Source organism: Carlito syrichta, unplaced genomic scaffold (genome assembly GCF_000164805.1).
Source record: "Carlito syrichta isolate Samal-C Ts95f unplaced genomic scaffold, Tarsius_syrichta-2.0.1 Scaffold288416, whole genome shotgun sequence".
Lineage (NCBI taxonomy): Eukaryota > Metazoa > Chordata > Mammalia > Primates > Tarsiidae > Carlito > Carlito syrichta.
The window spans coordinates 29,588-54,139 of record NW_007232512.1 but is presented as its reverse complement, the minus strand read 5'-3'; the positions used below and the strand labels follow the sequence as shown (position 1 = coordinate 54,139).

The window sequence follows — 24,552 nt, the reverse complement described above, 5'->3', positions numbered from 1 at the left end:
TGTCTATTGGAAACCAAGACAAATCCTCAGCTGAAAGAGTAAATGCCTACTGGGACCAAATAAAGCCATCGCCCTCCCAGCCTCCAGCTCCCTAACTTGTCCTCTTTTCCCTCTTTGGGGAAGGAAAGAGGGTCTGCAGAAGTACAACCCAGGAAAAGTGGGCGAGGGGGAAGAGTATTTAATTACAGAACATCCTTTCTTGCCACCCATGAGTGGGGCGGGAGATGGCGACTCTGCTGACCAACATTTTCTTAGGCTCCTTACAAGCCACCACGTACCTCTGGGCCACACTGAGAAGAGAGGAATAATCACCTGCATAGAAGGTGTCCTCAAACAGGACTGAGTAGTCATCATGGGCTGGTCAGAATCCCCAGGCCAGGCCAGTCCAGCCTCTCTCTGCCCCACCCTAGCTGACAGGTGCCTCTGGGCTGTGGGCTCCAAGTGCTCCTGTCTTCATCTTATACTTGAGTCAAAAAGTCTTGACCTCAGTCCTGTCTGCTTTAGAGCTCTTAGCAACAGAGGACAAGGACAGGGGATAAAAGAGCAAGAAAAGGGAGACTCGCTCACTACATGCTTGTGCCATAACTAGAGGGCTTAGTGCTGTTCGAGACTCCTGTGTTAAGGAAATCAAAGACAACCAAGAGGGCTGCAGACAGGGATCCTGCCCTCAGGTTATGTGTGTCCAGGGTAACATGTCATCAGAGGGTGAGCCTCCCATCTTGGGGCTCTATCTCCTCTAAGCAGAGGTCAGGTGATACTAGAGGGACGGCAGGTCCCCTTGGGGCTTGCTAGAGCATCCAGGGCTGGCAATGAGAGGGTGGCTGGTTGGGCTGGAGGAAACAGAACAAACTCAGGGTAGAAGCAGTGGGCGGGCTTCCAGATTACTTCAGCTTGAGGCTGGAGATGAGGGTAAAGGAGGAGGAAGCAGGAAGATGACTCCCTGACCTGTCTGGTCTGTCTGGTCCTGGTGTCAGGAACATCCTCTCCTGTGGAGGCGGCCTTACTGTTGTGGGGATGCATGGATCAGGGCATGGTAGAATCTGGTGGCCTGGGGATACAGGGCCAGCACGAGTTGTACCTTCTGGAATAAAGGCCTTGGGGTCTATCTCAGGGTTGGCCTTCCACTGGGAGAGTGGGAAGATTTTCAGTAGGTTCAGGGTGTGTCTCCTGGGGTGGGGATGGCTCATGCCAACCCATGGCCAGGGGATAGACTTCTTCTCAGCAGCTGGGCTGTCACCTAGGCTTCCATTGCCACTTCTTCTTTGCCTTCTTCATTCATGTCATCTACCTCAACCTGCAGATGAACAAAAGGAAAATGCCATGAGAGGGCAGTCCTAGTCAGGGAGTGAGGAGGAGCTAAAAGAACCAGATGCTCCCTTCAAATGCCATCCCAGCCCATAGTGGCTCTTTGGCACCTTTTCTCCCATTTTGTAGACAGGCAACCAAGAAGGGGTCAAGTAGGTGTGACAAGAGGACAGTCCACGGGACTGGTGAGCACTCACGTATTGGAGGTATGGCTGTAACTGACTACCTCGGCCAGGATACACTGTTCGTTTTCATCCGCAGCCTTTACACAAGCAGCCACCTTGTCTCCAGGTTTGGCCACATTGTCCCCTGAGGCTGCAATGGCCCCACAGAGGGGTGGGGGCCTATAAGTGGAACAAAGCATTAGTCCCAGGCCCTAAACACCAGTTCCTCCCTGACAGCTGCTGTGCTCACTTGTCACCATGCTTCCTGATCCATGGGTACAGAGTCATCAACAGTCCTCTGTATGTAGTCTTCCAAGGTAGCTCTGAGTTGTTGTACAGGCTGGCAACCTTGGCCACTATGGGACAAAAGGGAGCCCTTGAGCCACCAGGGATGAGTGCCTTCCCCTAGACCCATGCCAGCACCTGCACTGAGCTGCTAAAGGAGCCCTGCTAGGAGGCTCTACCTCCCCAATGAGCACCAAGGGCCCAGCATGAGCCCAGTCTCTTCTGCTAAATGTCCTGGGATTGCTGGGCTAAACAGACTGGCAAGACATCGGGAGTGGATACCCTTGGGGAAGGAACTAGAAAGGGACACAGGGAGGCTTTTGAGGGGCTGTTCATATTCCATTTCTTTTTTTTTTAGTTGGAGTCTGACTCAACTGTTACCCAGGCTGGAGTGCAGTGGTACACTCACCATCACCACAACCTCAATCTGCTGGGCTCAGACGATCCTCCCATTTCAGCCTTCCAAGTAGCTGGAGCTACAGGTATGGGCCATCATGCCTAACTATTTATTTATTTATTTATTTATTTATTTATTTATTTATTTTATTTATTTTAGAGATGAAGTCTCACCATGTTGCTCAGGCTGGTCTTGAACCCATTGGCCCAGGCAATCTTCTTGCCTCAGGCTCTCAAAATGCTGGGATTATAGGTGTGAGTCACTGTGCCCAGCTATATTCTGTTTCTTGATATGGGTTCTTGTTAGATAAGTGTTCAGTTAGTACAAATTTCATTGAGCTGTATACTTATGTGTACTTTTCTATTAATATATGTTATAACCCAATAAAAAGGTTTTTTTAAATGATCAAATGTGGATTCCTGACCTCCTCAGGCACAGCTGAACACACCTCACTGATTTCAAACCAAACCATAATGGCAGCGTGACTATTCTCTGATTAGTGGGAAGAGAGTTTCCTGGGAGGGCAAGAGAGGTTTCCTGGGAGGGCAAGAGAGGCGGGAGAGCCAAGGTAATAGCAATCTGAAGGGGTCTGGAAGGCTGGCTTTAAGACACAGAGGGTGTGACTCTGTAAACCAACCCACAAGAAGTGGGAGTAGAGGAAGAACGAGGCTGACTGGCCCAGTGCCAGAAGGGGAGGGAGAGGAGAGGGAATCAGCTAATCCTGTGGAGAGAACTACTAGGATGACCCTGCCTCCTAGCACTGAGAAGATCTCCATTCCCTTCCCAGTGTCAGATCCACTCTGCCAGAAACCCTATGGGATGCTTCCACTAGGTTGTGGCCACAGGCTCCCCACGGGGAGATGTGACTGCTGCTCTCAGGACCTCACTTACCAACTTACCAATCCACCTCTCTTTCAACAGAGACTTGATTTCAGCTATTTTGTCTAGGGTTTTCCGGATGCCAAGGATGGGAAGAAGGGAGAGAAGGTCTGGCTGAAACACAGCATAGATTTCCTTTTCTGGTTATGGCAGCCTGAGTTATTCAGACCAGCCCTACTGCTGAAAACTAGAAACCCTTAGCATGTATTTTTTAGTCTTAAAAGCATAAAAGACAGTAGGAAATGGCAAGCCAAAAACTCTTACAGAAAGCAGGATTCCAAAGAGGTAAGCAAAACAGACAAAGCGGCTCTTGGCAAATCCTGAAGAAATGCTGCTCAGTTCTGGCAGCCTCTGACAACCTCTTGCAATGAAGAAGACAGAAGGTGAAACTCAGGTCTGCCCAAGGTGGGATATGTGAGAATTCCCCAGAGTACTGTTGGGAGAGGTGCTGGCTGAGAGTTGGACTCGGGTGGAGGGGCCTCATCCCTGAAAGGCTATGCCCACAGACAGACCCTTGTATGGACTTGCAGCCCCAGGAAATCTGTGAAGTCAGTTTACAGACTACCAGGGACCCAAGTAAACTGGCAGCAGTAAACACAAAGCTTTTCCGGAGGCAGACTTCTTTATCCTAGATCTTGTGGAATCTTCCCCAAGGAATATTTCAACAGCAGTGAGCAGCAGATTCCACTTTGGGTCTCCAAAGAGATTCACATTTATTCTTCTCTGTTCCCAAGCAAACCCACTCCATTCCTCTAGCAAATCTATGTTCCTAAAGACCTTTGCCCAACAGGAGACACATGAACTGAGCTCTTCAGCATATCAATACACAGTGGTCCCAGTGGGCATCCCAGGGTTCATGACCCATGGAGCCTATCAGGCAGAGGTCAAAAGACTGGAGTAGTGCAGGGGCAGCTAAGCCAAAGCAGGGAGTGGGGGATAGCCCGCTGTGCTTGGAGCATCACAGTTCAGTGTTACTGGTGCAGGGTACAGGGGAGAGCTCAGCCTCGGCCCCCACAGGCTGTGCACTCTGGGACCCCAGAAAGCAGAGAAGGAACAAGAGCCAGGAGACCAAAGGGAACTCTGAAAAGTCTGATCATTGCCTCCGGTCCTATTTGGAGGACACAGTTTGATGTAGCTTGCCCTAAATTGTATTCTGAGATATATATTTTATTTTATTTTTTATTTTTTGAGTCAGAGTTTCACTCTGTCGCCCAGGCTGGAGAGCATTGGTATGTTCACAGCCACTGCAACCTCAACCTGCTGGGCTCAGGTGATCCTTCCACCTCAGCCTTCCAAGTAGCTGGAACCACAGGCATGTGCCACCACACCCAGCTAATTTTTTGCTGTATTGTAGAGACTAGGTCTCGCCATGTTGCTCAGGCTGGTCTAAAACCCCTGAGCTCAGGCAATCCTCTCGCCTCTACCTCCCAAAGTGCTGGGATTACAGGCTTGAGCCACCGTGCCTGACCTGAGATATATTAATAAAGTGGTTTTTCAACCCTAACTGGACATCAGAATCTTCTGGAGAACTTTTTAAAAAATCGCAATTGTTTCAGACACAAATCATACATGGATGCTAAAACTAGTGGGCTTGATGTGACATGAGACAGTTACAAGTCTCAACGAATCTCTGAACTAGAGTCTTATTGATTACACAGTGGAAAATAGCAGTAATTTGACACTGGAGAAATCTGGAAGACACCACTTGACTAATGGGACAGACAGTATCTTGTGCTTTCGAATGCATTCCACCAAGGACATCACTTCTGTGGTATTACTGTCAAAAGTGCAATAGCTAAATTGAACAGTGAAGAAACATGAGAAAGTCAATACCAATGGCTGAACTTCACCCCAACTAAACCAGTGTTTAAATGTATTCTACCACCAAGCAAGTTTGTAAAATACTGAGTAAAAAGAAGTAGTTACTACAGAATTTATCAAAGGTTTTAATACTTTAGTTTGTATTGTGAATCTCTAGGAAAGGAATGTAATATTCCATTTCCTAGTTATTACAGATCCACTGTGGAGATTGAAGAAAACAATATTTTTAAGATCAGCTGAAAAGGAGCAAGCAGTTTTCTGGAAAGGAAATCTACATCTCAGAACTACAAAAACTTCAGGTCATCTAGAAGACTTCTAAGCCTTGCTGGGGACCCCTGGCCTTCTGACAGGCAGCCAGCCAGCCTGGCAGTAACCCTCAGGGTCAGTGCCACCCCAGGAGGCACACTATATGTGAGACAGCTGAGAAATTTTTCCACAGATAGGAGGAAGACAAAGTCCAGTCAAACATTACTCAGCTCCACCTTAGATCATCATTAGATTCTCTAAGGACTGTGTAACCTAGATCCCTTGCAAGCCCATTTCACAATAGGGTTCCCACTCCTACGAGAATCTAATGCCCTCGCTGATCTGACAGAAAATGGAGCTCCAATATCCTGTTGCTCACCTCCTGTTGTGCCTCCTGGTTCCTAACAGGGCACAGACTGGGGCTTAATGGAACTAAAAAAAGTTCAGGAAACAATCCCCGGAACCTAGTCATTACCACAACTCTCACCTTTACCAGCCCATTCTCTCTCTCTGATGGGGAGAAGAGATGGAAGTGGAGTGTGAATACAATTTACAGGTTGAAAACAGAGGGAAACAAAGTGGGTGATGGCTGAAATGTGTAATTTCTCACTCCAAAGAAACCTGGCCCAAACTGGTTCACTTGGTGTCCTTCCTAAGTCTCAGAAACCTCTGTGCAAGGTCCTGCCAACCCTGACAACTTGTGGTTAAGACAGATACAGGAGCATCAACTCCAATTTTGCAATCAGGCCAGTCTTCTTTTTCTGTTCTGATCCTATACCTATGCCCCATTTTAAAAACACCATGGCCGGGCGCAGTGGCTCAAGCCTGTAATCCCAGCATTTTGGAGACCGAAGGGAGGAGATTGCCTGAGCCCACAGGTTCAAACACAGCCTGGGAAACTTGGCAAGACCTCATCTCTAAAACAAATAAATAAATAAGTAATTAGCTGGGCATGGTAGTGTGCTTGTAGTTCTGGCTACTTGGAAGGCTGAAGTGGAAGGATTGTCTGTGCCCAGCAGGTCGACGCTGGGGTGGCCGTGAGCGTGCCACTGCGCACTCCAGCCTGGGTGACAGAGTGAGACTCCAAATAAAAACAAAAAACAAAACCATGGTCTTTCCAGGGGCAGCTGTGGGTACATCAAGCCCTGAGTTATGGAACCACCCAACCATCTCCAGTGGGCCAGAAAACACCAGCATTCCAGGTGTTGAGGAAGCTCTACTTGGTCACCACTTCCCCTGAGTCCTCTGAAGGGCTGGGAAACCCTGCAGATGATGTGTGAAATTCTGCATCACGACTCTGACACTGAACTGATGTTAGGGAGAGGGAGAGGTGTGTTCAACTAGTCAGGGCCCTGAAATCATAAGCAATTCTCATTTCTGTATCTTGAGGGCTGGTAGAGAGCAGGAACCCTCAGTTCTCCAAGGGTTGGGAGGGTAGTGATCGTATAAACTCCTTTGTAGTTCTTCTACTGAGAATTACAGAGAGCAGACTTGTGAGGCAGGGACTTTAACGATAAAACTTTCATTTTACAAGCGGGGACACAGAGACCTAGATGGGGAGAGGAACTTGTCCAAGGTAAAACAAAGGATGGTTTGTCCTTGGCGGGACAGGGTGAGGCCAAGTCCTAGATTCAGCCCTAGTGCTCCGCTCACCTTCTCACACACAACACACCAATACAGACACTGGTCCTCATGTATAATTTCACGGCAGTGCAGGTCCCACTGTGCAGGTCCCGGTTCCTTATTTCTGGGCTCAGGGGCCCACTGCCCTGGGGTCAAGGTTTCCCGTTCAAAGGCATGGTTGCACAGGAGCTCTTTGACTAGGGATGTGTTCACCAGCCTGGGGCAAGAGATGGGGTTAGGGAACGTCAGGCCGGGGCTTAGGTCGAGATCCCATATGCTAGGATGACCAAGGAGACTGTAGTGTCCCCGCGGTCGCAGTCCCCAGGACGTGGGAACACGTGGGGAGAGGGCTAAAATTTCAACACTCGGAGCTGGGACCACGAAGCGGAATCCTCAAGGCCACAGTCACGCTGGAGGGGGTGAGGGAGTCCGGTTGTCAGGGAAGGGGGAGTGGCCGGGGCTGTGGCCCGGGAGCTTCGTAAGGTGCTCCCGGGGCCTCACCGGTGTCTCTAAAGTAGTGGCTTGCCCTCGAACTTGGCCGACACCACCAGGACTCGGAAGCCCGACGCGCAGCGATTGAGGGTCTGTCCTCCACCTCCTACCGAACCCGCCCCCCCAGAAGCCCTCCGTCCCTCGTCAAGCGGCTCAACTCAACCACGTGTTGTACCGCTGCAGCTCCTCTCGCAGATATTTGAGTTTCATAGCGGTGAGTGCAACTGGGACAGCAGCCCAAGGGGATGGAACCCCAGCCACCCCACCGTCCACCCATACAGGGGCCACTTTCGCTAGGATTCCTACTTCTGCCCTTAAGAGGCTTCGGTAAAGCAGCACCTCCACCCTCGAGTAGGCCTGGCTTTCTAACACTCGAGGCTTTCCGGAGCCGACGCTCATTGGCTGGCGCTCGCCACCTACAGCTCACCCTGTGTGCCGTGGAGCGATTTTGACACCTACCTCAGCCAAGAGGGTGCACGAACCCGCCTTGCCGTGGCCTCCGAGGTGCCTCGGGACCGTGCCCGAGCGCTTGTTCCAAAACAAGCATCTTGCAGCCCTAGCGATCCAGCTCTCCCGGGTGTAGGTCACAGCAATCAACCCAGCTGCGATCCCTGACCCACTGGTCCCGATGGGCCCCACGGGGGACGGGGAGAGGCCGGGGCGCTTCTTCGGCGTCTACTTGCTCTATGGCTGGAATCCTCGGCCTCGGGGTCGCGTCTACGTAGGGTTCACGGTGAACCTGCTCGGCGGAACCAGCAGCACGATGGGGGGTCGCCAAAAAAGGCGGGACCTGGCGGACCAGCGGGCGAGGGCCCTGGTTAGAGGGGTCGGTCTCTGCGAGGAGGAAGGCTTCACGGAGGAGGAGGGCCTCCGAAAAGAGTGGGCAAGACCTGTGACAGCGGGCAGGGCTGGAAAGAAGAGGGACAGGTCTAGTACGAGGGCGGACCTAGCACAAGGAGGAACCTCAGAGTGAGGCGGTGCCCTGCGAAATTGGCTTTGGAACTCAGCGGAGAGGGTGGGCTAGCGAAGTAGGAGGATCAACACTGAGCTACTTTCTGTCGTTAACCAGAAAAATACAAGAGGCAGGAAACTGGAAAGAAAGCTGAACCTGAATTCATAATTTAGGGAGACCGGCTTGGTATTTTTACCACAGCCTGCTCAAAGCAACACAAATCCATTCCAGCATTTACAGTAAAGCAGGCATTGTCTTATCCGTCTTAACTATTGATTAATAGCAAGTTCGTGACTTGTACCTTTGTGACCATTATTCGTACCTTTTCTTTTCTTTTTTGAGTCAGAGTCTCACTCTGTCATCCAGGCTGAAATGCAGTGGCACGCTCACAGCCACCGCAGCCTCAACCTGTTGGGCTTAAGTGATCCTTCCGCCTCAGCCTTCCAAGTAGCTGGAACTACAGGTTTGTGACACCACACCCAGCTAATTTTTTATTGATTGTAGAGACAGGTCTCACCAAGTTGCCCAGTTTGGTCTCTAACTCGCGGCTCGGGCAATCCTCTCACCTCAGCCTCCCAAAGTGCTGGGATTATAGGCGTGTGCCACCACACCTGGCTATTAATATCTTTTCTTTTTTTTTGCAGACAAATGGTTTCATATTTATTACTGAGCCAGCCCACTAGTGCAGAGCACATAAACAAAAAATCACATCCCAATTAAACATATCTGTCTTCTTGACTGTGGAGATTTTCAGCTTGATAATAGCAAGATGACAGTGACCAAGATTCAACATAAACATATGTGCCATCTCAAGTGCGATTCCTTATAGACCCAACTTGGTTCTTCTCTAATGTCTCCTCTTGGAGTTGTACCGGATTTTATTACCAGTTTTCATCTGAATCCACTGGGGAATGGGACGATTTTGTTTCTGTTTCTTGGCCAGGAATCACTTGATCCTGAAAGTCTTGTAAGAAGACATGGCGAGCAACGGAGTCCACTGCGCACACCACGATGGTGGAGAAAGGAAGAGACCTAATATCTTTTCTAATCAGAGTTTAGATCTTCAACAGTCGCTGTCATAAGCCAGTGTCCAGAAAGAATCAATCTTGTCATTCTTTCAAGTTACAAAAGGTTTTGGACAATTTGGGGCTGCGTGCTTTCCAGTTGTTTACAGTTCTTCGCTTACGCTAGCTGTGGTTCACAAGATTTATAACGAGCATTATACAAAAATTTGATTCAAAGTCATAAAAGAAAGCAGTTGTCATCTAAAGTCTAAGGGAATTGATACATTTTCTGGGCTTTAGGGAGTTTCACCAGGGCTCATTTCTTATCTAGGTCCAGCAGAGGCTTCAGGTACTTGCAGTTTTTCTTTGCGCTTTCTGCTTATGAGAGGGCTCAATGCAAATGACTGTGTTCTTCCAGCACCAGCAACAGCTACTAGATCCAAGTGCAGTGAAGTAGGGGAAAGCAAACTGTGCATTCAAGCAGTTTTAAGTTTAGCTTTAATTCAAAGGAAAATTTCTAAACTTAACCTTAAACAATCCATTTTTATAAAAAACTGGCCTAACAACAGGTTATAAGTAAGTGCTTTCTGTTTTCTATAGTTTCTGGGCAGTGGTAATTTCTTAATAGCTATTCTAGAATTATAGTCTGCATGTCGAGTACCCCTTAGCTGTCATTTTAGACCATCAGCCAGCCTAGATGGGAGTTTGATATGGTAGATCTCTTCATCATAGGGAGGGGCCTGATGATCAAAACTGGGGTCTGGCAACGGGGGGCTTGGTAAACAAACTGTAGTGGGAAAGAAGCCTAGGTGGGAAGGAAACTGAGTTCAAGTACTTGGAACTGGAGGCGGGGTCTGAGGTTGGCACGTGTAAGGGGGGACGATGGGGGCGGGGCCTCGTGGTTAGGTTCAAAGGCCGTGTGAGGACTGAAGGAGAACCATGGGGAGGACATTCAGCTTGATCTGGGTGTGGGGGACGGGCCTCACAGGCGGCACCCTTTCTTCTCCCCAGGGAGATGGTGCTCATTGCGCCTGGCTTTCCATCAGCCGGGGCTGACCTTAGGGTAAGAAAGGCGAAGGGGCTGTAGGCCACTGGGCGAAGTCGGAGATTTTCGGGCCTGCTCCCAGCCGGCTCCTACGTCTAGCGGCCTAAATGCTCTTGTACACTCCGCCTGCACTTCAAGTGGGCCTGGCATCACCCACAGGCATTGAGCCATCTGGCACTCGTAGGTCCGCACAGCGAGGTGGCTTTCGCTTTCCTTCTGTGCATGCCGGGGGACATGCTGCGTGTGCTGTCCTGGTTGTGCATACCAATCATCTAGTGCTAGCTGCACCTGGACTTCCGCCGTGATCTCTGCCTGTAGCTGCCACCGCACATGCCGGTGGCTTTTGGGCCTCTGCCACCATGGCTTCGGCCCCAAGATGCCACACGAGTCTCTTTGTTGACACCAAGCCTGAGTCAAACCAGGGTGCAGCAGAGGCCTGGTGCTGCACCTGGTGTGCCTGCATGCTCCAGGTGAGATTCACCCCAGGTGGGGGCTGGTCTAGGGTGCAGAAGACATCAGATCAAGTTGTTTGCTGACGATAGGCAACCCACTGACACTTTGGCCACCATGTCCCCATCTCTAAAATGGTGATGATGGAACTTGTGGCCGTTCTTGGACACACCAGTACTTGCTTAGGGCCTTTGTCCATTCCCTTTGGCTGCAAGTATCTTCCCTAGTTCTTCTGTCTGGATAGCATGCCACCTTCTCAGTGAGGTTGTCCCTGGGTCAATATTAAAATTACAGCTCTTTATTTCATTAGTGTCTCCCACCCCACCCCCATACTAAACTCCTGGAGGGCAGCTCTTGTTCACTGATAGAAAGAGGTCCTGCACAGATCCAGTTGATCAATAAATATTTAATAAAGTAAGAGATGATGGGCCTAGCTTCTACTGTGCTCTTACTAAATATAAGTAAGATGAGTACTTGCCATTCCAAGATTAAGTGACCTGCCTGAAGTTACTTAGCCTGTAGGGAACCACAGGTCAGGTTGCAGTGGCCCAGCTGTTTTATAATCACTGCTAATGCTCGAGGAAGTTGGCCAATTCATTTCCTGAGAGCAAGTGTTTAACCTCTCTGTGCCTGTTTCCTCATCTGTAACATGCAAGTACTAGTAGTACCTGCCTCACTGGGTTATTTTGTGCAATGCCCTCAGAACGAGTCTGGTCCTCAGGGATGCTTTATGAGTATTAGCTACATCATTCCTCTTTGTCTTCTCCTGCCCCCTCTGACAGGATGAAGAGGGTCCTTTGTGTTGCCCCTACCCTGGCTGCCCCCTGAGGGCTTGTGTGATCAGCCTGGCAGAGGAGTTTCTTCAGGAAGAACCAGAGTAGCTTCTCCCCCTAGAGGGCCAATACCCAGGTGAGTCCAACACCCTTCCCCCAGCCTGGGTTAACCTTGGGAAGAGGATACCAACTGTCCAATCCAGGCCTGGGCAGCTGAGTCCTCATCTTGGAACCCAGAGCCTATCCTAGAGGAGCTTGTGATGCTTGACTCTGTATCTCCTACTAACTGTACCCTTTGATAGCTGTGAGGACTCACTGCTTTGGGGAGAACTGATTTGACTGTGCCAGATGGAAACTGAGGAGGAAGAAGGCGACTTAGAATTAGAAGAGTTGAGATGGCTTTGACTCTAGCTTTCCTACCCTTGGGCTCCATCCTCTGGGCTGCCTCTGACCCACCCGCTTGCCTCCACAGGCACACTGGATAGAAATGCTGCAGACTTGATTCTCAGTGTCCCTAACCCTCGACCCACTCCTTTTTTGTGACACCTCTGCTGGAGGCCTGTGGGCTGCACTGGGCTGGAACCCTTGGCACCTCCAAGACTATCCTGGAGCCAGCATGAAGGTGACCTGCCTCATGCCTACCTAGTAAGGACTTCTCTATCCCTCTCCCTTCCCTTGACTGACTAAATTTTTAAAAACTGTCGCTGGACACAGTAGCTCACACCTGTAATCACAGCACTTTGGGAGGCTGAGACTAGAGAATCATATGACCTCAGGAGTTCAAGATCAGGCTGGGCAATATAGTGAGACCTCTTCTCTACAAAAAACCAGCTGGGCATGGTGGTGCATACCTGAGGCTGAGGCAGAAGAATCACCTGAGTCCAGGAGGTCAGCGTTGCAGTGAGCTATGATCGTGCCTTTCACTCTTTTTGTTTGTTTGTTTTCTACACACTAAACCCACATCTTGGGTTTTCAGATCAGTGTAATCATCGCTTCAGCTGGGGTGCTAAGGAGGGTAATGGAGCCCTCTCATCCCAAACTCCACCCTTTCCTTTCCCCAGAACAGCCAAATCCCAGCCCTGGCTTCAGAACCTTCCCACTTTATACCCACAAAACCTTTGGCACAGAGACCTGCTCAGCACTCACCACACCACACCCACTAAGCTACAGCACATCGAGGAGGGCATGAGGCCAGGTTCAGGAGAGATCAGGTGAGTGTCAGAGTGTAGGTAGGCTGGCCCAGGTTGCCCTCACCCTGCTGAGCTCCTGGCTTGAACATTTCCAAAGCAGAGGCCAGTTCCATGACTCTGCTCCCTTCTCTGATATCCTTGCCCTTTTCTCATGGATATCCCATTTCAACAACTCAAGTCTGGCCAGAATCTCCCTCCCATCCTTCTGCTGAGTCATCAGAGTTTTGTTTTTTTTCCCCATACTGGCCCTTGGCCCCCAAAAGCAAACTCAGTTGCTCAGTTGGTCACATTTGTCTCCAAATCAAAATGTGAAGTGTGGCTAGGCAAGTGGGATCGACGGCCTGGCCACCTGGGAGGTTTTAACACATGAGGGGCCGTGGAGAACTCAAAGGGGGGATATATGGGGAGAAGAACCCACTGGGTGGAGGCTGAGTGCCACAGCAGGATGTAGTAAGACAAAGATGACTGGCAGGGAGTTAGGAATCTCCTAAAGAGCTACAAAAACACCGATATCTGGGCCCATAGAGGGAGCATAGAGGAAAGCTCATAGAGGGAGCTTTCATTGGACTGGGTCTGGACACTGGGATTTTGAAAAACTCTGCTTGTAAATTAACTGGGCGTGGTGGATCATGCCTGTAATCCCAACACTTTGGGAGGCCAAGGTGATAGGATTGCCCGAGCCCAGGAGTTCAAGACCAGCTTGGGAAACCTGACAAGATCTCATCTCTACAATAAGTAAAAAATTAGCCAGGCATGGTGGTACACGCTTGTAGTCCTAGTAACTCAGGAGACTGAGGCAGAAGGATCACCTGAGCCCAGCAGGTAAGGTTGAGACTGCAATAGCTGTGATCATGCCACTATACTCCAAGTTGGGCAACACAGTGAGACTCTGCCTTAAAAGGAAAACAAAAAACAAAAAAACAGATCTGCACATAAATTAAAGGGGCAGCCAGAACTGTGAATCACTGCACTAGATTTAGATGTGGCTTTGAATCCCAGCTCCACCACTTACTAGCTTGGTGAGCTTGGGCAAGTTGCTCAACCTCCCTAAACCTCAGTGTCCTTCTCCTACAGCAAGAATTCAGCAAATGGTATTGTTGTGACTGCATTACGGGAAGCAAGTCAGACTCTGGACCTTGATGCAGCAACAACATGGAGCTGATCCAGGACACCTCCTGCCCGCCACTGGAGTATGTGAAGGAGGTCTTAGTCATCAAGTCCTTTGCAGAGGGGCTGGGGTCGCTGGAGAGCTTCCAGGCCTGGCCTGGAAGCACCAACCCAAAGGCAGGTAGGTAAGCAAGGCCAACTACCCAGTTGTGGGCTGCAGTCCCCACCTTGGCCAGCAGTGGTACCCTCAGCCCAGCTCACTTCTCGTCTCTCTCCCTCTCCAGACACCACTAGGATCAGCCATATACTGGACATGAGCCACCAGGATGGCGACTTAGAGAAGTGTAACAGGGCCCCCATCTTGACTTGGGTGCCCTTTCTTGAGTTAAGTACCCCAGGGATTCCCTCAGGTGTGTAGCAGGGTGCTGGGGGAAAAGGGAGTGGAGAGAGGCAGGACTAAGACTCCAGCTCACTAGGCCTTTCCCTACCCATGCCTCAGGTATGGAGACTGCAAGAAACACCAGCCCCACGGCTCATCGAGACACAACTGCCCCTGGCCCTGCTCCCCCAGACTCTGTTGGATCAGAAGGTCAAAGTGAAGGCAAGGGCAGCCAGGAAGAAAGATCCTGGGCCATCTCAGCTTTGGGGCTGTTTTCCTGGCAAGGGCTCACTTCCTTGAGTCTTGTCTCATCTTGATGGGAGAGACTACCTGCCTCTTGCTCTGTGAGGGTCAGATGATCAGGGATATAAAACTCTTCAGATGTGAGAAAGGGAGAGTTTGAGTGTTTGTAGTCCTGAGAAGGAAGGAGATGGTGAAAACCTGGCATACCTTGCTCCATATGTGGGTGTGATAGCATTGATGGATGTTAAATTAGTATAAGATGTGGTTCCATGGACAAGCCAGGATCTTGGTATCAGAGCAGGGTTCATATCACAGTCCAGTCATATCTGTATCATGAAATCTCAAATAAGCCAGCCTCTAAGCCTGGTTCTTTGCCAGACCAAGAGATAACCTGGTGTGGGGCATGCTGTGTGGTGATGGTGTTAAGGGTGGGGTCATCTGCCCCGGCAGGTGATCTATGTCGCCTACAATGCCAAAGATGTGGTCATCTCCTACTACCATTTCTACCGCATGGCCAAGGTATACTCTGAGCCTGGCACCTGGGACAGCTTCCTGGAGAAGTTCATGGCAGGAGAAGGTGTGCCTGACAGTGGAAGGAGGAGGGGGCTGGATCCAAGGAGCAGCTAGCTAAAATGATGACCAACCCCATGTCCTTTCTCCAGTGTCCTATGGATCCTGGCACCAGCATGTGTGGGAGTGATGGGAGCTGAGTCGCACCCACCCTGTCCTCTACCTCTTCTATGAGGACATGAAGGAGGTGAGACCCCTGTTACTGCTTCCCTCCAGGTCCTACCTAATGTCCGGAGCTCCCAGGCCCTGACAAGCTCTTTTAGCTCCCTCCCTGTGGCAGCCCCCACACCATTCCTGGATTCCCCATTATGCACTCCTGGTCTGGAGCCCTCAGCTGTGGTGCCATGTCAAATCACGATCCTGCACAACTCTTATCTCCTAGTACGTGTGTCAGCTGCACGCATAGTCACTGACCAGCAGTTTACTGCTATTGCTCGTCAGTGCCAAAGGTTGTGTCCAGTCCTAGGTCCACAGTTATGAAAAACTATCACACCCATAAGGATCCAAACACTTATTATTACAGAGTAGAGGGAAGAGAGCAATTAATTTTGTCCCAGGGAAAGAAGACCAGAGTCAAGTAGCTGCCTCTGAGGTTTCTAGTTGAAGTGGACAGATCCTTTTTGAGGTTAGAGAGGGGAACTCCCTTTTGTTTGCCCACTGAGCAATCCAAATCACTACTGAAGAACCCTCTGCTGCTTCAGAACGCCAAAAGGGAGATTCTGAAGGTCTTGGAGTTTCTGGGGTGCTCCCTTCCAGAGGAGAACATGGACCACATTGTCCAGTACACGCGGTTCAAGGAGATGAAGAAGAACTCCCTTTCATGAAGAAAGGTGGGTGCCCAGCCAGGACAGATGTTTGGGGAGGGTGGGAGCAGCAGGCAGAGTTCACCCTGAGTTACTCAGAACCTCCTCTGCAGTGCAAACCCCCCCTCACCCTCCCCAAGGTATCACTGGAGACTGGAAAACCACCTTCACTGTGGCCCAGAATGAGCGTTTCAATGCTGACTATGCTGAGAAGATAGCAGGCTGCAACCTCAACTTCTGCTCATAGCTGTGGGGGGTGTTCCCTGGGAAGCCCTCTGAAGGGCATGTGGGAAACAGGCCTGCCCCATGGCCTCAAGAATAAAATGTGATTTGTGTTCAATGTAGAGTCTCTATTGGAAGCCAAAATAAAACCTCAGCTGAAAGAGTAAATACCCACTGGACCAAATAAGGCCATCACCCCCGAGCCTGCAGCTCCCTAACTTGCCCTGTGTGGGAAAGGAAAAGAGGGTCTGCAGAAGTGCATCCCAGGAGAAGCAGGCAAGGGGGAGGAGTATTAATTTAATCACAGAACATCCTTTGTTGCACTCCTGGGGGGCAGGAGATGGCGAGTCTGCCAGCCAACTTCCCTTTTTCTTGGGTTCCTCACAAGCCACACTTACCTCTGGGCCACATTGAGGAGAGGGGAATAACCATCTGCATAGGAGATATCCTCAAAGAGGATGCAGTAGTCATCCTGGGGCTGCAGCAAAGGCAGACAGTAGGCGCTGGTCAGATACCCCAGGCCAGACCAGTCTAGCCTCTCCCTGCCCCATCTTAGACCAACAGGCTCCTCTGGATCGTGGGCTCCCAAGCATTCCTGTCTTCTTCTTTCACTCAAGTCAAGAAGTTCTGACCTCAGTCCCTGCTGCTCCAGAACTCTTAGCAACAGAGGACAAGAACAGGGGATAAAGAGCAGGGAGAAGGGAGACTTGCTCCCTGCACTTTTGGGCCATAACTGGAGGCCTCAGTGCTGTTCGGGGACCCTGTGTTAAGGAGGTCAAGGACAATCAAAAGGGCAGTAGGTAGGGATCCTGCACTGGGATAATGGGCATCCAGGGTAACGTGTCATCGGGAGCATGAGCCTCCCATCTTGGGGCTCGATCTCCTCCAAATGCAGAAGCAAGGTGAGAGTGGAGGAACAGCAGGGCCACGTGGGGCTTGCTAGGGCTCCAAGGCTGGCAAGGAGCGGTCGACCGGTGGGGCTAGGTGGATGACAGAGTGAACTCAGGAAAGCAGAAGAGGAGGGCAGTTTCCAGGACCTTTCAGCTCAGAGGCTCAGAGGAAAAAGGGAGAGGGAGTAGGAAGATGACCCCCTGACCTGTCTGGTCAGCTTGGTCCTGGTGTCAGGAACATCCTCTCATGTAGATGTGCATGCATCTATTACCTGTTGTGGGGGTGCGTGGATCAGGGCACGGTAGAAGCAGGTGGTCTGGGGATACAGGGCCAGCATGAACTGCTCCTTCTGGAATAAGGCCTCAGTGTCTGTCTCAGGGTTGGCCTTCCACTGGGGCAGTGGATGGTTCTCAGCAGACTCAGTGTCTTCTGTGGTGTGAATGGCTCATGTCAACCGATGACTGGGGGATAGACCCCTTCCCAGTAGTTTGGCTGCCCCCAGGCTTCTGCTGCCCTCCCTGGCCCAGACACTCACTTTTTGACTTCTTCATCAATGTCATCTACCTCATACCTGCAGACAAAAACAAGGAAAATGCCATGAGAGTGTCATCCAAGTCAGGGAGTGAGGAGGAATTGAAGGAGCCATATGCTTCCCTGACCCGCCATTCCACCCATAGTACCCATGGAATGTTGTTTACCCATTTTGTAGATAGACAACAAAGCAGATGCCAAGTAGGTGTGACAAGAGGATAGCCCATAGGGCTGGTGAGCACTCATCTGTTGGTGGCATGGCTTTAACTGACCACTTGGGACAGGACCTACTGTTTGTCCCCATTCACAGCCTTTACCTGTGCCCACACCTTGCCTCGAAGTTTGGCCACATAGTCCCCTGAGGCTGGAATGGCCCCCACAGAGGTGAGGAGTGGAACAAAACGTTGGTCCCAGTCCCTGGACACCAGCCCTTCCCTTGCAGCTGCTGCCCACACTTATCACCAGGCTTCCAGATCCCAGGGACAGGTTCATCAACACCTCTCTGGGCATGCTCTTCTGAGATGGCTCTGAGTCATCTGAGTACAAGCTATCAATCCTGGCCACTATGGGATGGAAGTGAGTCCCTGAGACACCAGAGATGGGTGCCTTCCCACAGACCCACACCAGCACCTGCACCAAACTGCTAAAGGGACCTGCTGGGGAGGCCCCACCTCCCCAGTGAAGCACCTAGGGGCCAGAATGAGCCCAGTCCCTTCTGCTAAGTGTCCTGGGAATGCCAGACTAAACAGACTGGCAAGACATCAGGACAGTGTATACCCCTGGGAGAAGGAGCTGAAAAGGACGCAGAGAAGCTTCTGAGGGACTCTTCGTATTCTGTTTCTTGATCTGGGTGTTGGTTAGATAAGTGTTCAGTTAGTGGAAATTTCATTGAGCTGTATACTTATGTGTACTTGTCTATTAATACATTATAATCCAATAAAAAATTCAAACAAATGATGGAATGTGGACCCTTGACCTCCTCAAGCACAGTTGAACACACCCCCCTGATTTCAAACAAAACCGTAATGGCAGCATGACTACACTCTGATGAGTGAGGAATCTTCCCACTGTGGGTTTGCTGGGACGGCAAGACAGGTGGGAGAGCCAAGGAAATGGCAATCTGGAGGGGTCGGAAGGCTGGCTTTAAGACACCGAAGGCGTGACTCTGTAAACCAACCACTAGAAGAAATGGGAGGATTGGAAGGACGAGGCTGACTGACCCAGCCCCAGAGGGTAAGGAAGATGAGGGGGAATCAGCCTGGGGAGGAAGAACCAGGATGATCCTGCCTCCTAGCACTGGGAATGATCTCCATTCTCTTGCCAGCATCAGATCCACCTTGCCAGAATCCCCATGTTTCCACGAGGCTGTGGCCAGAGGCTTAGTCACAGGGGAGATGTGACTGCTGCTATAGGAACCTTGCTCAGCCTGGTCATCCGCTTGTCCACTCCATCTTACCAATCTGCCTCACTTACAACAGAGATTTGATTTCAGCTATTTTGTCTAGGGCTTTCCAGAGGGTGCTGAGGATGGGGAGAAGATCTGGTTGAAGCACACAGCATAGACTTCCTTTTCTGGTTATAGCAGCCTGGGTTATTTCAGCCCTACTGCTGAAAACTAGAAACCCTTAGTGTGTGTTTTTTAGTCGTAAAAGCATAAAAGACAAGAAAGTAGGAAGTGGCAAGCTAAAAACTCTAAGAGAAAGCAGGATTCAGAGAGGTAAGCAAAGCAGATGGAAATCCTTGGCAAAACAGACGGAAACTCTTGGCAAATCCTGAAGAAATGCTGTTCTGGCAGCCTCTGACAACCTCGAGATGAAAGGATAGAAGGTCACACTCAGGTCTGACCCAAGGTGGGACACATGACAGGAGAATCCCCCAGAAGACTATGGGGAGAGGTGCTGATTCAAAGCAGGGCTGGGTGGAGGGGCCTTATCCGTCCTGAAAGGCTATACCGACAGAAAGATTTTTGCATGGGCTTGCAGCCCCAGGAAACCTCTGTGAAGTCAGTTTACAGGATCCAAGTGATCAAATTAAACTGGCAGAAGCAAACAAGAAGTTTTGCTGGAGGCAGGCTTCTTCATCCTAGATCTTGTGGAATCTCCCCAAGGAATATTTCAACAGCAGTGAGCAGCAGATTCCACTTTAGTCTCCAAAGGGAATACACGTTAATTCTCCTCTGCTCTCATGGCAAACCTAGTCCATTCCTCTAGCAAACCTCTATTAAATTCCCCTGTGGTCTTTTTTTTTTTTTTTTGAGTTGGAGTCTCACTCAGTCGCCCAGACTGGAGTGCAGTGGCCGCTCTCACCGCAACCTTGCCTGCTGGGCTCCGGCGATCCTTCCGCCTCAGCCTTCTGAGTAGCCGGAATTACAGGCATGCGCTACCACACCCGGCTGATTTTTTGATTTATTGTAGAGATGAGGTCTCGCTGCCCAGGCGGGTCTCGAACCCGCGGGTTCAGGCAATCCGCTCACCTCAGCCTCCCAAAGGCGTGGGATTACAGGCTGAGCCACCGAGCCCAGCTCCCCTGTGGTCTTAAAGACCTTCACCCAGCAGGAAGGAGACATGAACTGAGCTCAATGCAGCAACACAGTGGTCCCAGTGGGCATCTTAGAGTACGTGACCCATGGAGCTTCTCAGGCAGAGGCTAAAGGGCTGGGACAGTGCAGGGGCAGCTAAGTCAAAGCAGGAAGTGGCACACAGCTTGCCTGCTGTGCTTGGAGCATCACAGTTCAGTGTGCAAGGTGCAGGGTAGAGCTCAGCCTCAGCACCCACAGGGCTGTGATCACTGAGACCGCCAAAGCAGAGAAGAAACAAGAGCCAGGAGAACAAAGGGAACTCTGAAAGTCTGATCATTGCCTCCGGGCCTATTTGGAAGACACAGTTTGATGTAGGCTTTCCTAATGTGTATTTTGAGATATAAAAATAAAGTGGTTTCCAACCCTGTCTGGACATCAGAATCTCCTGGGAAACATTTTTTAAAATTCCAGTTGTTTCAGGCACAAATCATAAGTGGATGCTAAATCTAGTGGGCTTGATGTGACATGAGATAGAGTCTCAACGGATCTCCGTACTAGAGACTTATTAATTACATAAAAGAAAATAGCAATAATTTGACACTGGAGAAACCAATGGGACAGACAGTATCTTGTGTGTTCTACTACGAACCACCAAAGACATCACTTCTGTGCTATTACTGTCAAAAGTATAAGAGCTAAATTGAATAGTGAGGAAAGATGAAAAAGTCAACACCAATGGCGGAGCTTTACCGCAATTAAATCAGAACCTCTGGACACAGTCAGGCTTGAAAACCAGTGTGTAAATACATTCTACCACCAAGCAAGTTTGTAAAATACTGAGTTAAAATAAGTTGTTACTGCAGAATTTATCAGAGGCTTCAATGCTTTGCTTTGCGTTATGAATCTCTAGGAAAGGAATGTAATGTTCCATTTCCTAAAGTTATTATAGAGCTACTGTTGAGATTCAAGGAAACAATGTTTTTATGATCAGTTAAAAAGGAGCAATTTTCTGGAAAGGAAACTTCTCCATCTCAGAACTATAAAAGCTTCCGGTCATCTAGAATGACTTCCCAGCCAAACTTGGGTCCCCCAGCCTTCTGGCAGGCAGCCAACCCACCTGACAGTAACCTTTAGGGTCAGTGCCATCCCACAAGGCCTATAGTACTTGGGACAGCTAAGGGATTTTTCCACAAAGGGGAGTGAGAGGATGTCAGTCAAACTTCACAGCTAGTCGCTGCCTCAGCTCCACCTGAGATCTTCAGGCATTAGATTCTCATAAGCAGTGTGCAACCTAGATCCACAGCAAGTACAGTTCACAATAGGGTTCCAGCTCCTATGAGAATCTAATGCCCTTGTTGATCTGACAGGAGGCAGAGCTCCACTCACCAGTTGCTTACCTCTTTTGTATAGCTCTGTTCCTAACAGGCCACAGACTGGGGACCCCTGGCCTAAGGGAACTAAAAAAGTTCATGAAATGATCCCTGAAACCAAGAAGGGCTAACCAGTCATCACCACAACTCTCACCTTTACCAGCCCATTCTCTCTCTGATGGGGAGAAGAGGCAGAAGTGGGGTATAAATATAATTTACAGGCTGACAAACTGGTCTTGAAAACAAAGGAGAGGCTGGGTATGGTGGCTCAGCCTGTAATCCCAGCACTTTGGGAGGCTGAGGTGAGAGGATTGCCTGAGTCCAGGGGTTCAAGACCAGCCTAGACAACTTGATGAGATCTCCTCGCTACAATAACTCACAAAAAAAAATTAGCTGGGTATGGTGGCATGTGTTTGTAGTTCCAGCTACTTAGAAGGCTTAGGCGAAAGGATCGACTAAGCCCAGCAGATAGAGGCTGCAGTGGCCATGAGCGTGGCACTGCACTCCAGCCTGGACCACAGAGTGAGACTCTAACTCAAAAAAAAAAAGAAAGAAAGAAAAGAAAACACAGGGGAGGCCAGGCTCAGTGGCTCACGCCTATAATCCCAGCACTTTGGGAGGCCAAGGTGAGAGGATTGCCTGAGCCCACTGGTTTGAGGCCAGCCTGGGCAACTTGGTGAGACTCCATCTCCACAATAACTCAAAAAATTAGCCAGGTGTGGTGGCATGTGCCTGTAGTTCCAGCTACTTGGAAGGCTGAGGCAGAAGGATTGCCCAAGCCCACCAGGTCAAGTCTGCAGTTGTTGTGAGCATGCCACTGCAGAGGTGACAATGAGACTCCGACTCAAAAAATAAATAAATAAAAAAGTAAAGAAAAGGAAAACATAGGGGAACAAAGTAGGTGATAGTTGAAACTTATAATTTCTCACTCCCAAAGAGCTATGACCCAAACTAGATCACTTGGTGTCCAAGTTCTCAAGGATTTCTGTGCAAGGTCCTACTAACCCTAACAACCTGTGGTTAAAACACAGACGGGGCATCACCCCCAATTTTGCAACTCAGGCTAGCCTTCTTGTTCTGGCCTAATCTCATACTTATCCCCCATTACTGAAAATCCTATGGTTTTTCCAGGGGTAGCTGAAGCCACATCAAACCCAGGGTAATGGGGCCACTAGACCTTCTCCAAAGGGCCAGAAAACTTTATCATTCCAGGTGTTGAGGGGGCCCTACTAGGGCACCACTTCCTCTGAGGCCTCTGAAGTCTGGGAAACCCTGTAGGGGATGTGTAAAACTCTGTATCATGCCTCCGACACTGGGGAGAAGAGAGGTATGTTCAAATTTTAAGGGCCCTGAAACCATAAGCACTTATTTCTGCATCTTGAGGGCTGGCAGAGAGCAGGAACCCTCAGCTCTCCGAGGGTTGGGAGGGTAGTGAAGTACAAACTCCTTTGTAATTTTTCTACAGAGAATTACAGAAAACAGACTTGCGAAGGCATTGATGATAAAACTTTAATTTTAGAAACAGGGACACAGAGGCCTAGATGGTGAGAGGGACCAAGGTAAAACAATGGACAGAGGCAGGACAGAGCGAGGCCATGTCCTAGACTCAGCAGTATGCCCCCCTCACCCTCTCATATACAACACACTGACACAGAAACTGGTCCTGATTTACAATTTTTTTTTTTAGTTGGAGTCTCACTCTGTTGCCCAGGCTGGAGTGCAGTAGCATGCTCACGGCCACCACAGCCTTGACCTGCTGCGTGCAGGCGATCCTCCACCATGCACGCCAACATGCCTGGCTAATTTTTTGCTTTGTTGTAGAGACAAGGTCTCGCCAAGTTGTCCGGGCTGGATTTGAACCCCTGAACTCAAGCAATCCTCTCACCTCTGTCTCACAAAGGGCTGGGATTACAAGTGTGAGCCACCACGCCCAGCGTCTGATTTATAATTTAATGGCTGTACAGGTTCCGGTCCCTCATTTCCACCGCTCACGAGGCCACTGCTCTGGAGTCAGGGTTTTCTGTTCAAAGGTATGGATGCGCAGGAGCTCTTTGGCTAGGAACGCATTCACCAGCCTGGGGCGAGAGAGGGGTTTAGGAAACAGCAGGCCAAGGCTTAGAGCGCTCACCAGCCTGGGGCGAGAGAGGGTTTAGGAAACGTCAGGCCAGGGCTTAGAACGCGGTCCCGAAGCTAGGGTGACCAAGGAAACTGTAGTGTCGCCGTGGTTGTAGGCGCCAGGACGTGAGAACACATGGGGAGTGGGCTAACATTGCTGGAATCTGGCGCCACAAAAGCGGAATCCTCAAGGTCAGAGCCACGTTGGAGGGGGTGAGGGAGTTAGGTTGTAAGGGAAGGGGGAGAGGCGGGGGCTGTGATCCTGGAGCTGCATAAGGTGTTCCCGGGGCCTCATCAGTGTCTCTGAAGTAGTGGCATCCCCTTGAACTTGGCCGACACCACCAGGACTCGGAAGTTGGACGCGCAACGATTGAGGGTCGTGTCCTCCTCCTCTTAACGATTGAGGGTCGTGTCTCCCCCCGCCCCAGAAGCCCTGTCACTCGTCGAGCGGCTCAACACGTGCTTCGCCTCCAGGTCCAGGGGCAATTTCCCGCAGGAATTCGGCGGGAAATAACGACAGTCCAAATGGGACGGCATCCCAGCGGGGACAGAACACCGCCCGGATCACGGCCACAGCACCTTCCGCCCGTACAGGAGCCACTTCCGCTGGGCTACCAACTTCCGCCATTAATAGTCGTTCGTAACGCAGCACTTCCGCCCACGAGTAGGCCTGGCTTATCCAACACTCGAGGCTTTCCGCGCTTGCCACCAGTCAGCCAATCAGCGTAAGCTCGACTCGCCGGGGCCGACGCTAATTGGCTGGCGCTCGCCTCTGCACAGCAGCCTGTGTGCTGTGGAGTGACTTTGAAATCTATCTCCAGCCAGCAGTGTGCCCGATCCCGCATTGCCCGAGCGCTTCCTCCGAAATAAGCATCTTGCAACCCTAGCGACTCAACCCTCCCCGGGTGTAGGTCACAGCAATCAGCCCAGCTGCGATCCCTGACCCGCTACTCCCGATGGGCCCCGCAAGGGGCGTGGAGAGGCCGGGGCGCTTCCTCGGTATCTACCTGCTCTGCGGCTTGCATTTTCGCCACCGGGATCGCGTGAACCCTGCTCGTCGGATCCAGCGGCACAACGGGAGACGCAAAAAAAAAAAAAAAAAAAAGGCTGGGCCTGGTGGAACAGGGGGCGAGGGCCCTAGTAAGATGGGTCGGTCTCTGTGTGAGGAGGAAGGCTT

The 24,552-nt window shown here is 50.4% G+C and overlaps 5 pseudogenes; 2 read left to right on the top strand and 3 right to left on the bottom strand.

Moving 5' to 3' along the window:
- Window positions 1-91: 91 nt before the first annotated feature.
- Window positions 92-7,611, bottom strand: LOC103255801 (annotated as a pseudogene).
- A 229-nt stretch (window positions 7,612-7,840) lies between these two features.
- Window positions 7,841-11,841, top strand: LOC103255800 (annotated as a pseudogene).
- LOC110595249 lies at window positions 8,988-9,143 on the bottom strand (annotated as a pseudogene).
- A 1,937-nt stretch (window positions 11,842-13,778) lies between the features above and the next one.
- Window positions 13,779-15,975, top strand: LOC103255799 (annotated as a pseudogene).
- Window positions 15,976-16,344: 369 nt separating this feature from the next.
- Window positions 16,345-24,003, bottom strand: LOC110595250 (annotated as a pseudogene).
- Between the last annotated feature and the right edge of the window lie 549 nt (window positions 24,004-24,552).